This window comes from Lissotriton vulgaris, chromosome 3_1 (genome assembly GCF_964263255.1).
Source record: "Lissotriton vulgaris chromosome 3_1, aLisVul1.2, whole genome shotgun sequence".
Classification (NCBI taxonomy): Eukaryota; Metazoa; Chordata; class Amphibia; order Caudata; family Salamandridae; genus Lissotriton; species Lissotriton vulgaris.
The window spans coordinates 768253385-768271083 of record NC_141689.1 but is presented as its reverse complement, the minus strand read 5'-3'; positions in this window follow the sequence as shown (position 1 = coordinate 768271083).

The following is a 17699-nucleotide window of genomic DNA, read 5'->3' as shown; positions in this document are numbered from 1 at the left end:
GGGAGGCGGGAGAGGGCCGTTTGCGCCGCCTCCCCCCCCCCCCCGGGCACCCTACGCCGTCTTTCGGCGCAGCATTGAAGGATGGCCACACCAGTGCGGCAACTTGCTGGACACCACCTCGGTGCCATCCGGATCTCTGCGCGTTCGAGTCGCTGTACCGCAAGAGTGGGAGGAAAACAGCTGGATGGCGGGTGAGTCGCTGTACAGCAAGAGCGGGCGGAACTCAGCTGGATGGCGGGTGAGTCACTGTACCGCAAGAGTGGCCAAAACTCAGCTGGATGGCGGGTGAGTCGCTGTACCGCAAGAGTGGGAGGAAAACAGCTGGATGGCGGGTGAGTCACTGTACCGGAAGTGCGGCCGCAACTCTGCTGAACGGCGAGTGAAACGGCAAAAGGCGCCGCACTGCACATGAGGTGCCTCCACCTGGGGAGGCGGGAGAGGGCCGTTTGCGCTGCCCCCCCCGGGCACCCCACGCCGTATTTCGGCGCAGCATTGTAGGATAGCCACACCAGTGCGGCAACTTGCTGGACACCACCTCGGTGCCATCCGGATCTCGGCGCGTTGTGCTGCCTTCGGCCTATTCGCACATTGGCCCGCTACTGACGCCGCCTCACAGGCCAACGGATTTTGTAGGCTTTTTATAGCCCAAAGCCGCATAACAGGTCATGTGACTTGTTTATAAAACTTTTCATTGGTTCATTTTACTTTTGGTTTCCTAATGATGAAATGCTTGATCATATGACCTAAAAATAACAATTTTCATTGGCTTGAAACATTTTTTTTTCCCAAACGATAAAAGCCCCACCTTTTTTTTTCTCACTCGGCAATCCAAAAAGGTTCCGTTAGATGACAACAGAGGGGACAGGCAACAAGAACCATCAGTCAAAAGAGGGGAGGGCAAGTTCTTCCCTACCGGGTCACGTTGAGGCTCCACCGGAAGTCATCGAATTGATAGTCTACAGTGTTTCTGGATGTTTCAGACTGAAGCTGGCGTCAGCATGAGAGCACCACCATCTCGTAGCTCCGTCGTGGCCATTCCGCAAGCAATCATGGCAGCCGCTCCCCACCGGAAGCCTGCGGGAGTCGGGGGCCCCCAAGACTTTTGAAGAATCTTCAAGGCTGAGGGGACGCTTTCGAGAATGGAGCCCAAGCCCTAGCAGACAAGCGTCCGAGTTCCAAGGTGTCCCAGGGCCATTTTAGTGGACCAGGCCAAAATCCGAAGAGCCGGCCGCCATTTTAAGAGTCCTGTGGCAGCCGCCTATCGCTGCACCGCAAGAGTGGACGCAATCCAACTACATGGTGAGCGAGACGCTGAAGCCACAAGAGCGGGCGGTAAACAGCTAAATGGCGGATGAGGCACAGTGCAGCAAAAGTGGGCGAAAAACTGCTGATTGGTGACTGAAACGGTAAAAGGCGCCCCACTACAGGAGACGAACATCCACCTGGGGAGGCCCGTTCACGCCAACTCCCCCCCCCCCACCCCCCGGGGCGTCCCACACCGTTTTTCGGTGCAGCATTGTAGGATGCCAAAACCAGTTGGGCAAGTAAAGGACATCACCTGGGTGCTGTCCAGATCTCGGCGCGTTGTGCTACCTTGGGACTATTCGCACAACAGACCGCTACTGACAAAAAATTGTGCAGGAAAAGCGGGCGGAAAACCGCTGAATGGCAAGGGGGTGCCGTCCAGATCTCGGCGCGTTGTGCTGCCTTCGGACTATTCGCACAACAGACCGCTACTGACCATTGTTGCTGTGTTAAATTTTTTTTTTTTACATGTTTACTGTTTTTTGTGCTTTGTATACATTTATAAGTTATTAGTGTTATAATCCTACTACTTTGTTGGAGTGCTAAATATTTTTAATGTGACACATAATTGTGAAGACTTTGATGTACAAAAAGCCATCCCTGGAATCTTCCTTTTCAGGCTCGGTCCCACACACCCTCACAGTGGGAATCCCCTCCCCAATCACAATACAGGATTGTTATCACATAGTAGGAACGCGTGTGGTGTGACGGATCTCATGGGGTGGGGGCCTTGATCTACTGTAACTCCTTTGAAGAGGGGTGATTCTTTACAGTTGAGGCCATAAACTACATCCGCAGGGCTAGGTGATAGCCTGGGACCGGCCTGGACAATCGGACACAGAGGAAGAGGAGTGCCAGAGGGTGCGGTAGTGAATAGGGTAGAAGGGTGGTGTCGGGCGGGCACAGGGTGTGATTCTCAGGGAAGAGCAGCGCAGATGGGGGGAGGTTTATTGCCCATACATAAGAGAGAGAGCGGGGTGACCAGTGCGTGGGGGAGATGCTTGCGAGGGTGGGGAGCCATGCTGAGGATCGGCGGCGTGCAGAGAGTGGGTCTGGTCAAGGCATCTAAAATGGCTGCCGTGCACGACAAAAGTGTGGCATTAGAAAAAAAGCAAGATGGCGCAGACAATGTTTATCAATACGGATTAATTTATAACAATTATTTTTAACAATATATTTACTCGCAGTGTAAAAATGGCGGTCAACACTTCCTGATTTCCTAAGAATCGAACGTTAACAGACATCACGATCGGCGTCGTGCAGAGAGTGGGTCTGGTCAAGGCATCTAAAATGGCTGCCGTGCACGACAAAAGTGTGGCATTGGATAAAAAGCAAGATGGCACAGACAATGTTTATCAATACGGATTAATTTATAACAATTATTTTTAACAATATATTTACTCGCAGTGTCAAAATGGCGGTCAACACTTCCTGATTTCCTTCAAATCGAACGTTAACAGACGTCACGCAGCAAAAAAAAAAAAAAAACGCTCACGCGCAGCCGCTGGAAGACAAGTATCAACATATATGAGCATCCTCAGCCACCCTCAGAAAACATAGGGGGTCAGGATACGTCTCCCGTACCCCCTTATACCCATTTCTCACATTGTTTTTCCTCCATCTTGTAATTTAATTAAAACGAAACACAAAATGGCGAATTCCCGATTCGCTACCCGGTTCGCGAACCGGAAAGCGCTTCTTCCGCAAAAAATCTAATTTTTTTTATTTGCCCCACGGGACCCTTTAATAACCCCAACATCATTCCTAGGGGGTCAAGAAGGGTCTACCTTGCCCCCTTTCATTAAATTCGCCCTTCGTTTTTCTCCTCTTCTTGTCTCTCAATCCTACCGAGAGACAAGATGGCGGCCGCACCGGACTGTTTAGAATGTTGACAGACGCCGGAGAGCCAATCAGCTTCGCTTCGCAAAGCTCCGTTACGCGAAAAGTTCGCAAACCGGAGCGCTACCCGGGACGCTGTCACAGATATATCTGTTTTTTAAAACGTTAATTTCTCAAAATCCACTGGAGCACATATATTGAGACATAGCAAAGGCACGTCGGGCAAACCATATCTACAATTTTGCCAAGTTTCGTGTAAATCCATTCAGCCGTTCGAGCTAAAAGTGATTCCAACCGCCCTATGGAAAAATGAATGGGAAAAACGTGTTTTGGGGCCCCCCTTTTATCTCGGACCCCCCTTGATGAAACCCCCCCAAATTTTCAGGGGCTGCTCAGAAACAACATTTGCCATTTTCCTGAAATTTTCAGCCAATTCCGTCCACAAACGCCAAAGTTATTCGACATAGAATTTTCAGAAATCCCATAGGAAAAAAATCCTAACTATATATACCTACTGGCGACCGCCAGTAGGTAATATATATATATATATATATATATATATGCGCAGATGCAGCTCTCTCCTCAAACCAGCGCAGCAGCCGCCACAGCAAAGCCAAGAAAGAAAGCCACGCCACTCCAACGTCCGTTATGGGCTAAAACGATTTATTATGCGTTCAAGGCCACCAGATCTTACGCGTTTCGGGCGTCCGCCCTTGTTCACAGATCAACAGTCAGTAAGTTCAGAATGGCTTAAATACATAAAGTTTTTCCCGGGCATTTTTTTCACCATCACGTGATAAAGTGACATAAAAGACACACTACAAAACTTAGGCTGAGGCAGTCTTTCCTCTAAATCAGGGCCACGTTAAAACAATACACAAATGGAATAACAGCATAAATGCGCTATTTACATCACTATCACTATACAATATACAATTCATTTTTTTGATTAAAAAAATAAATACATATATGTGATCTATAATAATATATATACATTATAAAAAACATGTAGTTTGGGACACTGTGCAAACAACGCAATTTTATAAGTTGCTGATAGTTCAATGACTAATGGCTGAATGACATAGTATATACAGACAAGATTATAATGATGAGTCAATAAATCTTGATGCCAAGCTTATACAGCAATGCAGTCCCAAAACAAACAGACGATAGGTCTGCCCGATTTAATATCAGCATAAATGCTTATTGTATAGATTGTGATTGATTGTGTGTATCATGGTCACCAGAAAACATCGTGAAATACGAAGGAGTTGAATGGCTGCCTCTAATCACGCCCCATAAGTCTGTGTCCGGAATCGAACGTGCTTCAAGTGTTTAGGGAATGTGTATACCTCCTAAAGAGAAGGAAAAGATAAAAAAAAGGGGGGAAATTTGTTTTTTATAGCAATACTTTTTAGTGGTTTTTTTTCATTTTATGTATTGAATATCCATAGTAGGTATAGGAGTCGGGACCCCTAACCGCTATACACCATGGAAGCCATGATGAAGTGAAATTAGTTCAGTGAAAGTAAAATTATACAGAAACTAAGAGAGAAACAGAAGAGTTGGGTCTAGGCAGATTGACTGAGATTCAGTATAAAGTAACCAACAAAGAACCATCACAGGAACACATGTAGGTCTTCCGTGGTGTTGAGACCGTTTGGAAAGCGACTGTCCAGTTCAAGAATGAACTGCGATTCCAATCTCCTCAGCATGAGATCCCTATCACCCCCTCTAGTAGGTTTTGGTACTGAGGCTATCACAAAGTATGTTAAACAATCAAGATTGTTCTGATGGATGGCTTTAAAATGGCGGGCCACGGGATAAGTGCTGTCGTTGTTAACGATTGCTCGTAGATGTTGGAGAATTCTGACATGCACCTGCTTGCCTGTACTTCCTACATATCTAAGGCCACAGGTGCATGTCAGAACATAAACTGCAAAATCTGTTTTGCAGTTATGTTTCCCTTTAATTTCCACAGGGTCAGGTCTAAAAGGTGTAGAGTATTTGGTGGTGTTGATCCCAAATTTACATGCTCTACAACTAGAACACCGTGTGAAACCAGGCCTGGCCATCCAGTTGTCTTGTTTGATTAATTCAGGAAAATCTCGACTCAAATGGGTTCTCATGCTGGATCCTTTTCTATAGGTGATAATAGGTCTATCCGCTATTCTCGGGGCCAGTACCAGGTCAGTTTTTAGGGCTGGCCATCTTTGGTTAATGATAGACCTGATTTTGCGTTCCTGTTTATTGAAGGTCAGAATCAATCTAGGTGGACTATTACTTGATTCTGTACTTGCTTCAAAATTCGACTCTGAACTGGATAAAAGTGAATCCCTGGGTCTACAGTTAGCTTTCGCAATAGATTGCCTAAGTACTGATTCTTTATATCCCCTTTCCCTGAATCTGTCAAGGGCTTCAGTAGCACACAGTTGATAGTCCTCATCACTACTGCAAATTCGTTTGAGCCTAAGCAGTTCTCCGAAAGGGATATTGTCGATGACGTGACGGGGGTGGGAGCTGCTGGCGTGAAGTATGCTGTTGCCAGCAGTGCTCTTACGATGCAGTTTGGTACACAATTTAGAATTTTTCACAAAAACTTTAACATCAAGAAACTCCACCTCTGAGTTATCAATGTGTGATGTAAAATGTAAATTCTCATTGTTGTTGTTAATCGATTGAATAAAACTTTATGCATCAGTTCTCTCCCCCCTCCAAATTATAAAAACATCATCGATGAAACGCAACCAATGCAATACATTGTTGGACATGATTTCACTGAAGATGGTTTTGAGTACCCGCTCCTCCCACCAGCCAACGTGCAAGCACGCATAGCTGGGGGAGAAGCAGGCGCCCATAGCCACTCCTCTCTGTTGTAAATATATTTCCTTACCAAACATAAAATAGTTATGATGCAGGCACCAATTGGTCAATTCTATTAACATTTTGTTATGATTATAACAATTAATAGGTCTGGTCCCCAAAAAATGTTCAAGGGCTCTAAGTCCAGCCTGATGGTTAATGCTGGTATAGAGTGACTCTATATCAAGGGTGATTAGTAGTAAATCATCACTCCAGGGAACGTTGTTAATTCTGTTTAAAAAATGACCAGTGTCTTTAATGTATGAAGGTAATGTTTGCACCAAATTTTGGAGGAAATAATCAATGTATTCACCAATGTGTTCAGCTATACTGGAAATTGCAGAAATGATCGGCCTCCCAGGGACCGGGCTCACCATTTTGTGCACTTTAGGCAACAAGTAAAGTTTTGGCAGTACAGGGTTATCAACATTAAGAAAATTAAACTCCTCTTTGGAGAGCATATTTTCCCTTTTCCATTTAAACAACAGCTTTTTGAGACTTTCCTTTGATTCTATATATGATTTCATGTTTGATTTGCTGTAACAAGTTCCATCATTTAATTGTCGCAGAGCTTCAGCAACATAGTCTTTCTGTGGCCAAATGACCACGTTGCCGCCTTTGTCTGCCATGGTCACTATAATGCTCTGATCTTTACTGAGCTTATTAATTAGTGTGGTGTAAGCTAGTTCTTGATTACTCCTGTATCTTTTCTTATGTTTGACTTTGTGATACAGTCCTTTAAGATCTTCAATGACCATGTCATGAAATGTATCTATAGATCTATATATATATTCACTGAAAAAAAACATAGGTTATAGACCATATATAGTTAGGAATTAGCATTTACAAAACCTTGAAAATTCACTGAAAAAACAATAGGTTATAGACCATATATAGTTAGGGATTAGCATTTACAAAACCTTAATTTACTCGCACAAAACCATTGAAATTCGCATATATAGTTAGTTGCACTAACTATATATTGCGCAACCGCAATCCACTGCTGATGATGTCACATATTACATCATTCATGACATGGTCAGTGACATCACTGATGACATCCCTGATGACATCTCAAATAACATCACTGATAACAACATCCAGTGACTGTATGTTTCTGTAAAGTAAAAATAAGTCTAACATATTGAAGAATGAGTGGATGTATAAGTGTCTGGATGAAGGATTTAGTAGGTGCATGACTGACTGTATAAGAAAGTGATTAAATGTGTCTCACTGAGTGCATGGGTTAGTGACTAAACTGTCTTAATTTGTGCATCATTATGTCTGTTGTTCTGTAAACTGCTGCATGTGTTGATCAGTAGCTATATGAGTAACTATATGGGTTATTGATTGGTTGCCCAAGTATTTGTATGGGAGAGTGAGTGTGTGTGTGTGGGTGGTTGGGAGGTGTGTGACTGTACATAGATGTGTGAGCAGTTGATTCACTAGATGTATGGGTTCAAAAGTGCATGTGGAACAGCTGTATGGGTGGTTGATTGTGTGCATAAGTGTATTGGTGAGTGAATGGATATCTCAGTGCTACATGTGAAAGTAAGTACATATGTAAAACACAGTACATGTGAGATTGGCATATATAAATAACTGTGCATAAGAGCCAATGAATGTGTGAGTAACTATATGGGTTATTGATTGGTTGCCCAAGTATTTGTATGGGAGAGTGAGTGTGTGTGTGTGGGTGGTTGGGAGGTGTGTGACTGTGCATAGATGTGTGAGCAGTTGATTCACTAGATGTATGGGTTCAAAAGTGCATGTGGAACAGCTTTATGGGTGGTTGATTGTGTGCATAAGTGTATTGGTGAGTGAATGGATATCTCAGTGCTACATGTGAAAGTAAGTACATATGTAAAACACAGTACATGTGAGATTGGCATATATAAATAACTGTGCATAAGAGCCAATGAATGTGTGAGTGGCTGTATGGATCATTGTAAACTTGTATCAGTGATTGTATAAGAGAGTAAATATGTGTTACAATATGTTTGAATAAGTAAGGTGTGTATAACTGTATAGTTGAGGAAATGGAGGTGTGATTGATTCTTTGCATGACTGACTAGGTGTATGAGTAACTCCATGGATGAGTGACAGTCTGTGAGTGTCTGTTTACACTGAGTGAATCTAAGGTTATATTAGAGTCTGAAGAGGTTCATCGTATTATCACATGAATGATGTCATCAGTGATGTTGTCAGTGATGTCATTTGAGTTGTCATCAGTGATATCATCAGTGATGTCACTGACCATGTCATGAATGATGTAATATGTGACATCATCAGCAGTGGATTGCGGTTGCGCAATATATAGTTAGTGCAACTAACTATATATGCGAATTATAATGGTTTTGTGCGAGTGAATTAAGGTTTTGTAAATGCTAATCCCTAACTATATATGGTCTATAACCTATGGTTTTTTCAGTGAATTTTCAAGGTTTTGTAAATGCTAATTCCTAACTATATATGGTCTATAACCTATGGTTTTTTCAGTGAATTTCAATGGTTTTTTAATAGCAAATATGAAAAGCTTTAATATGTCAAGTACGTGGTAGGTAAAAACATTTTCGTGTTTATGCACGCTGATGTGCTTTGAACGCTACCCCCCCCCCCTCTTTTCTTTTAGGATTATTCTCTCTTTGCAGATAGTGAAGGGTAGGTAACGCAGGCCTTTGCCCCCGTTGTAATCCGTCGTGCCTGCTTCTCTCTCCATTTCATTAATTGTTATCCAAGCATTTACTGTTTTAGAATTGGTTCTCTTTGGTTCATTCTCTATTTACAAACAAGCACAGAGTCGCAATACTCTGTTTAGTCTTTGCAGATAGTGAAAAATCGTTTAAAAAAACAAAAGGAATCAAGCAAAATCAGTAGGCCACTAATGGGATCTCTTTTTGACCTCGCTAAAATAGAAACATTAGGAACAACCCCTCATGAGAAATACGAAACTAGTGACATGAACTGAGCTCGACACCATGATGGCTGCAAGACAGCTCGGCTCCGCCACCCACCCCGCCCAAAATAACGACAAACCCTATGAAAATATTATAAATATATACAACACACCAGCAAAGTAACAGGGTAAAACGTTTTATTAAATATCTATTTACATGGCAGCCTGCTGCAACATCCATCACTATTCCTGTCGAGGTACCATAGCTGGCGGCCTAGGGGTGGAGAACCGTTGTGCAAATTACCCGGGGACGACACCATGCACCAAGACTCGTCCCCAGTACATCCAGAGCTGATGTCCGACAAGTTGTGTGTGAGGATGCCTTGCTGATGCCGCCACCCCCACCACCACCTTTTTGTTGCCTGATCCGGCTAGCTCAATCGATCGAGCATGAGACTCATGCACTCTGATCTCCTTGGCCTCAGTCAAGCATCAATAGTAACATTTTCATACGTGAGTGTAGGTTCATGGTTTTCCATCCACAGACTAAAAGCCTGGAGTGAGAGTGAAAGAACAATAACTAGGTAACAAGGAAGGCAGACGCTGTGGGAAGGACTCTGGATATGGTATGTTCCTTGGTCCCTGAGTTACTTCGATGTCACTGCCTTGCACAAATGGCATAAGTCCTGGATGTTGGGTGCCATAGTTGAGGGTTCCGAGCAGCGCTTGTAACACTGTCTGCAGTTTATTTGCACCTGCTGCAGCTTCACTATTCTCAAAGTAAGTGGGGGCTGTTTGTGGACATGACTGCATTGGAAATCAATGTGATGCGGTGCCTCCCTGAACCGCTTGACGGAGGCCCCCGAGGGGCGGTGTAATGGCGCTGACCCCCTCCCCAAGTCTTGTTGCCCTGGTGTGGCCTGAAATCGCCCCCGACATAGGCGGCCGGTTCCCGGGGTCAAGCGGAACTTTTTGCCTTTTGGTGACTCTTCCATTCTGAACATTGTCCCACAATCCGTTTGACCTGAAGACACGTCCAGCGGTGCCCTAGTCCGACCATCACATATTCCTGCGCCAGGAGACGGGAGACGGCGTGGGATGCACTAGAAGGGAGAGGCGGCGCGAACGAGCCTCCCCCACCTCCCCAGGTGGAGGTTTCTCAGGTACGCCCCAGCGCTTCACGCAACCAGCTGAGTTGCGCCCGCTCTTGCGGCTACAGCGTCTCGCCCACCATCCATTTAACGGAACCTTTTTGGACTGCCGAAAGGGGTTCTGGTCCGACCGCTGGTTGGTGGAGACATTTTGACTATATTCTGGACCTGCGTTGTCGCGTAATGCGTCATATGACGCGCCGCGTTAGCGCACCCGGAAGTGCTCCGGTGCGCAAGGCGCAGCTTCCCGGAAACTATCCAGAGCGCGGCGCGCAGCGCGTAACGTAAGCATAACAGGTCATGTGACTTGTTAATAAAACTTTGCATTGGTTCATTTTACTTTTGTTATTCTAATGATGAAAGGCTTGATTATATGACCTAAAAATAACGCTTTTCATTGCTTTCGAACATTTTTTTTTTCCCAAATGATGAAAGCCCCACCTTTTTTTTTCTCGCTCTGACTTGTAAAGCAAAGGACCCAGATGCATTTACAGTTTATCACTAACAATGTTCCAGGCTAATGTATTTTCCCGGGAAATTTACAACTGTCCTGCAAGTAAAATATTCCTATTTCGAGAAAAAGGGCGTTTCTTCGTCCCATGAGGGAGCCGTTGAGCAAAAGAGGCTCGGCCTGCTGTCTTAGTCGCTGATAGGCATGAATATCGGATTCTTATCGATCACTTTATGTTGCAGGAGTGGAAAACACAACAGTCCTTGACCATTTATCTTTACTGCGTTCCTGCGTATTATACCTTTTAACCGTCATGTAATCGGGCTGCTTTATTCCACTTGCCTTTTACTGATTCGAAAACAGTGGCTATTATTCAAAACTTTACCAAAAAAGGTACTACTACCATGTTTTGTTTTAAAAACCTTTATTGTGAAAATGTCAGTATACAAATACGGGCCTATAACCACGTGGGCCGGCCACGGAGCAAACTGGAATCGTATATGATATGGGGACATTTACACTGTAGAAGAACGTAACGGGCGGGCCATTAAGTTGCAAGAAGTAAGGTGTCAAACAGTTGCGGAATCGATGGACGTACATTTTATAATTAAAGTACGACAGGGCCAGTTACAATAAAATTATCTAGATATACATTTGCGGGCAAGTACCATGGGTGACGTTAATTCGAACTTTCAATAGTACAGTAATCAATAACACATCAGAACTTAATATCAATAGGGATGTCCAAATGTTCAATCAGTACTCGTCCCCGCCCGCCATGTGCTTCAAACCTGCATATGTATCTCGTGATATCAAGGTTGGGCAACCAGTACACAACAAGGAGTTACGAGTCCCATTTATACTGGCGCCATTTTGGGCGAGGCCGGGCAGGTCCAGGATATAGTCAAAATGTCTCCACCAACCAGCGGTCGGACCAGAACCCCTTTTGGCAGTCCAAAAAGGTTCCGTTAAATGACAACAGAAGATATAGGCAACAAGAACAATCAGTCATAAGAGGGGACGCTTTCGTGAATGGGGCCCATGCCCTAGCAGGCAAGCGTCCGAGTTCCAAGGTGTCCCAGGGCCATTTTAGTGGACCAGGCCCAAATCCAAAGAGCCGGCCGCCATTTTGAAAGTCTTGTTGCAGCCGCCTTTCGCTGCACCGCAAAAGTAAACGCAACTAAGCTGGATGGGGGGTGAGGCACTGTGCCGCAAGAGCGGGCGCAATGCAGCTGGAAGGCGAGTGAAACCCTAAGGGGCGCCCCACTGCAGATGCGGTACCTCCACCTGGGGAGGCGGGAGAGGGCCGTTTGCGCCGCCCCCCCCCCATCCCGGGCACCCAACGCCGTCTTTCGGCGCAGCATTGTAGGATGGCCACACCAGTGCGGCAACTTGCTGGACACCACCTCGGTGCCATCCGGATCTCTGCGCGTTCGAGTCGCTGTACCGCAAGAGTGGGAGATAAACAGCTGGATGGCGGGTGAGTCGCTGTACAGCAAGAGCGGGCGGAACTCAGCTGGATGGCGGGTGAGTCACTGTACCGCAAGAGTGGCCAAAACTCAGCTGGATGGCGGGTGAGTCGCTGTACCGCAAGAGTGGGAGGAAAACAGCTGGATGGCGGGTGAGTCACTGTACCGGAAGTGCGGCCGCAACTCTGCTGAACGGCGAGTGAAACGGCAAAAGGCGCCGCACTGCACATGAGGTGCCTCCACCTGGGGAGGCGGGAGAGGGCCGTTTGCGCTGCCCCCCCCGGGCACCCCACGCCGTATTTCGGCGCAGCATTGTAGGATAGCCACACCAGTGCGGCAACTTGCTGGACACCACCTCGGTGCCATCCGGATCTCGGCGCGTTGTGCTGCCTTCGGCGTACTGTACCAGCAAAAGTAACCGCAACTCAGCTGGACACGCCGTCTTTCGGCGCAGCATTGTAGGATGGCCACACCAGTGCGGCAACTTGCTGAACACCACCTCGGTGCCATCCGGATCTCGACGCGTTGTGCTGCCTTCGGCCTATTCGCACATTGGTCCGCTACTGACGCCGCCTCACAGGCCAACGGATTTTGTAGGCTTTTTATAGCCCAAAGCCGCATAACAGGTCATGTGACTTGTTTATAAAACTTTTCATTGGTTCATTTTACTTTTGGTTTCCTAATGATGAAATGCTTGATCATATGACCTAAAAATAACAATTTTCATTGGCTTGAAACATTTTTTTTTCCCAAACGATAAAAGCCCCACCTTTTTTTTTCTCACTCGGCAATCCAAAAAGGTTCCGTTAGATGACAACAGAGGGGACAGGCAACAAGAACCATCAGTCAAAAGAGGGGAGGGCAAGTTCTTCCCTACCGGGTCACGTTGAGGCTCCACCGGAAGTCATCGAATTGATAGTCTACAGTGTTTCTGGATGTTTCAGACTGAAGCTGGCGTCAGCATGAGAGCACCACCATCTCGTAGCTCCGTCGTGGCCATTCCGCAAGCAATCATGGCAGCCGCTCCCCACCGGAAGCCTGCGGGAGTCGGGGGCCCCCAAGACTTTTGAAGAATCTTCAAGGCTGAGGGGACGCTTTCGAGAATGGAGCCCAAGCCCTAGCAGACAAGCGTCCGAGTTCCAAGGTGTCCCAGGGCCATTTTAGTGGACCAGGCCAAAATCCGAAGAGCCGGACGCCATTTTAAGAGTCCTGTGGCAGCCGCCTATCGCTGCACCGCAAGAGTGGACGCAATCCAACTACATGGTGAGCGAGACGCTGAAGCCACAAGAGCGGGCGGTAAACAGCTAAATGGCGGATGAGGCACAGTGCAGCAAAAGCGGGCGAAAAACTGCTGATTGGTGACTAAAACGGTAAAAGGCGCCCCACTACAGGAGACGAACATCCACCTGGGGAGGCCCGTTCACGCCAACTCCCCCCCCCCCACCCCCCGGGGCGCCCACACCGTTTTTCGGTGCAGCATTGTAGGATGCCAAAACCAGTTGGGCAAGTAAAGGACATCACCTGGGTGCTGTCCAGATCTCGGCGCGTTGTGCTACCTTGGGACTATTCGCACAACAGACCGCTACTGACAAAAAATAGTGCAGGAAAAGCGGGCGGAAAACCGCTGAATGGCAAGGGGGTGCCGTCCAGATCTCGGCGCGTTGTGCTGCCTTCGGACTATTCGCACAACAGACCGCTACTGACCATTGTTGCTGTGTTAAATTTTTTTTTTTTTACGTGTTTACTGTTTTTTGTGCTTTGTATACATTTATAAGTTATTAGTGTTATAATCCTACTACTTTGTTGGAGTGCTAAATATTTTTAATGTGACACATAATTGTGAAGACTTTGATGTACAAAAAGCCATCCCTGGAATCTTCCTTTTCAGGCTCGGTCCCACACACCCTCACAGTGGGAATCCCCTCCCCAATCACAATACAGGATTGTTATCACATAGTAGGAACGCGTGTGGTGTGACGGATCTCATGGGGTGGGGGCCTTGATCTACTGTAACTCCTTTGAAGAGGGGTGATTCTTTACAGTTGAGGCCATAAACTACATCCGCAGGGCTAGGTGATAGCCTGGGACCGGCCTGGACAATCGGACACAGAGGAAGAGGAGTGCCAGAGGGTGCAGTAGTGAATAGGTTAGAAGGGTGGTGTCGGGCGGGCACAGGGTGTGATTCTCAGGGAAGAGCAGCGCAGATGGGGGAGGTTTATGGCCCATACATAAGAGAGAGAGCGGGGTGACCAGTGCGTGGGGGAGATGCTTGCGAGGGTGGGGAGCCATGCTGAGGATCGGCGGCGTGCAGAGAGTGGGTCTGGTCAAGGCATCTAAAATGGCTGCCGTGCACGACAAAAGTGTGGCATTAGAAAAAAAGCAAGATGGCGCAGACAATGTTTATCAATACGGATTAATTTATAACAATTATTTTTAACAATATATTTACTCGCAGTGTAAAAATGGCGGTCAACACTTCCTGATTTCCTAAGAATCGAACGTTAACAGACATCACAATCGGCGTCGTGCAGAGAGTGGGTCTGGTCAAGGCATCTAAAATGGCTGCCGTGCACGACAAAAGTGTGGCATTGGATAAAAAGCAAGATGGCACAGACAATGTTTATCAATACGGATTAATTTATAACAATTATTTTTAACAATATATTTACTCGCAGTGTCAAAATGGCGGTCAACACTTCCTGATTTCCTTCGAATCGAACGTTAACAGACGTCACGCAGCAAAAAAAAAAAAAAAAAACGCTCACGCGCAGCCGCTGGAAGACAAGTATCAACATATATGAACATCCTCAGCCACCCTCAGAAAACATAGGGGGTCAGGATACGTCTCCCGTACCCCCTTATACCCATTTCTCACATTGTTTTTCCTCCATCTTGTAATTTAATTAAAACGAAACACAAAATGGCGAATTCTCGATTCGCTACCCGGTTCGCGAACCGGAAAGCGCTTCTTCCGCAAAAAATCTAATTTTTTTTATTTGCCCCACGGGACCCTTTAATAACCCCAACATCATTCCTAGGGGGTCAAGAAGGGTCTACCTTGCCCCCTTTCATTAAATTCGCCCTTCGTTTTTCTCCTCTTCTTGTCTCTCAATCCTACCGAGAGACAAGATGGCGGCCGCACCGGACTGTTTAGAATGTTGACAGACGCCGGAGAGCCAATCAGCTTCGCTTCGCAAAGCTCCGTTACGCGAAAAGTTCGCAAACCGGAGCGCTACCCGGGACGCTGTCACAGATATATCTGTTTTTTAAAACGTTAATTTCTCAAAATCCACTGGAGCACATATATTGAGACCCAGCAAAGGCACATCGGGCTAACAGTCCCTACAATTTTGCCAACTTTCGTGCAAATCCATTCAGCCGTTCGAGCTAAAAGTGAGGCCAAACGCCCTATGGAAAACTCAATGTTAAAAACGCGTTTTGGGACCCCCCTTTTTTCTCGACCCCCCCTTGACGAAACCCCCCCAAATTTTCAGGGGCTGCTTAGAAACAAAATGTGCAATTTTCCTGAAAATTTCAGCCGATTCCGTCCACAAACGCCAAAATTATTAGACATAGAATTTTCAAAAGTTCCATAGAGAAAAAATCCTAACTATATATACCTACTGGCGACCGCCAGTAGGTAATATATATATATATATATATATATATATATATATATATATATATATATACATATATATACATATATAGAGATACATGTGAATACCAACAACACCCTACCTGCCAAACTATATAGGAAATTGACTGCCGGTAATACGGTTTTACATGCTGCCTGTCACCATCCGGCACATCTGATCCGCAGTATCCCCTATGGGGAAATGCTGTGGATCAGAAGGATTTGCAGCTCTGACTCTGAATGTGCAGTTGCACAAGAGGACAGTCGGAGACGTTTCCTAGCTAGGGGTTACTCCCACCAGATTCTCACTAATGCCATTAAACGTACTCAGGGCATAACAAGGCAGGAAGCTATGAATCCTAGAACGAAAGAGAATAAAGTCAAAGACAGGGATTCTAGCATACCTTCACGCATAATTCTCACGTACAACCGACAACATGGGGAACTTAGGAAGATTCTTTATAAAAACTGGAATTTAGTGAAGAGTGATCCTGTTATCGGATCAGAGGTAGCAAATAAACCGCTACTTACTTTAAGGAGGTCTCCTTCCATGGCTAAGGCGTTAGTCAGGAACACCTTGGAACCCCAATTGTCCAGTACCTGGTTGTCCTTGAGTAAAGGCTTCAAAACATGTCCCCAGTGTAAGGCTTGCAGTTTCGGCATCAACAAGACACATTATACCAGCCCCTTTAAAATGGAACCCATTGCTATTTCAAAGACATTGTCTTGTAAGACTGACTATGCAGTTTATGTGCTGGAGTGTCCGTGTGGGTTGCGATACGTGGGTAGCACCAGGCTACCCGCCCACATGCGGATACTCCAGCACATACGTGATCAGGCATATCCAGTTGCCAGGCACTTTGAACTCAAACATACAGGCAATCCGTGCTACCTCCAGTATTATGTTATAGACTCAGTTTTACCATCTAAAAGGGGAGGAGATCGTGAATCAAAACTCCGTCTCCTTGAGACGAGATATATATTGGAGCTAGATAGTAAGAATCCAAATGAATTAAATGAGAGGGAAGATCTTTACACCTGTATTTAATGCCTGTGCACCATTACATATTCTTACTGCCTGTCCGGATACCGTGTTGTCTGAGGAATATTATGAGGCTGAGCTAATTATTAATATTTGAAATTTTGATGAAACACTATGTATTTTTCAATGGTAGTAGTAAATCCGCATGCGCCTCCGTGTTGATTGCTTCAAGATGAAATAGATTATGTGTATATATTGAGGAAAATAATGTTTTTATGAATTCTTTTGCATTTGTATTTGCATTTATTTTTGCACATTCTCGGCACTTTATGCACTTTAATATTTATGATGCAAATGGGCTTCTTTTTAAGAAGGATTTTTTTGACATATTTTTGACATGGCCAACTTTGGGCTTTATGAAATCAGAGGGCTTTATTAAGATGATGAATTGCCAGTGCCCACTTTGGGCTTTATAAGAACAATTGAGCTCAATGCTGACTGTACAATATAGCAATGTACTTTGTGATTGTGCAATTTGGGAGGCTTAATTAATTTTTTTGCTGCACTATGTCAATGGGCCATTTATCATTATATCAGCTAACGTGCATAGTGGAGGAAGGGGTAACTGGGATCGAATTTTTCTACCCTTTCTCGCTAGTTGCTAACACGATTTTTAAATATTTATTTATTTATTTATTCATGGTATGTGCCCCATAGTGTTTTTCCCGATTTTGCTGCTAATTCCAAAACAACATTGTATTGTAAATAGCGATTATGCGATATTTTGAACAGTACTTTGTCTATTTCTATGGCCCTCTCTGGCATTGTATTTGAAACATCAATTTCCATTTGTGCACTGCCACTTTAAAAGCCTGTCTGCAACGTACGTAGTACGTCATGTGATCAAGCTTTGTGAAGAAGCGAAACGCGTCATGGCGGACTCGCTGGGCACAATAAATCCACTTTAACATTGCACCAGCAAATTTGGGTCTACTCCTCGTCATTCCAGCCTGTCGAAGGCCTGTGTGTGTGGTGACAATTCTTTCTTATATATATATATAACGCGCAAGTTATAGTGAGTCCATCTAACTATAACGTGGGAATTTC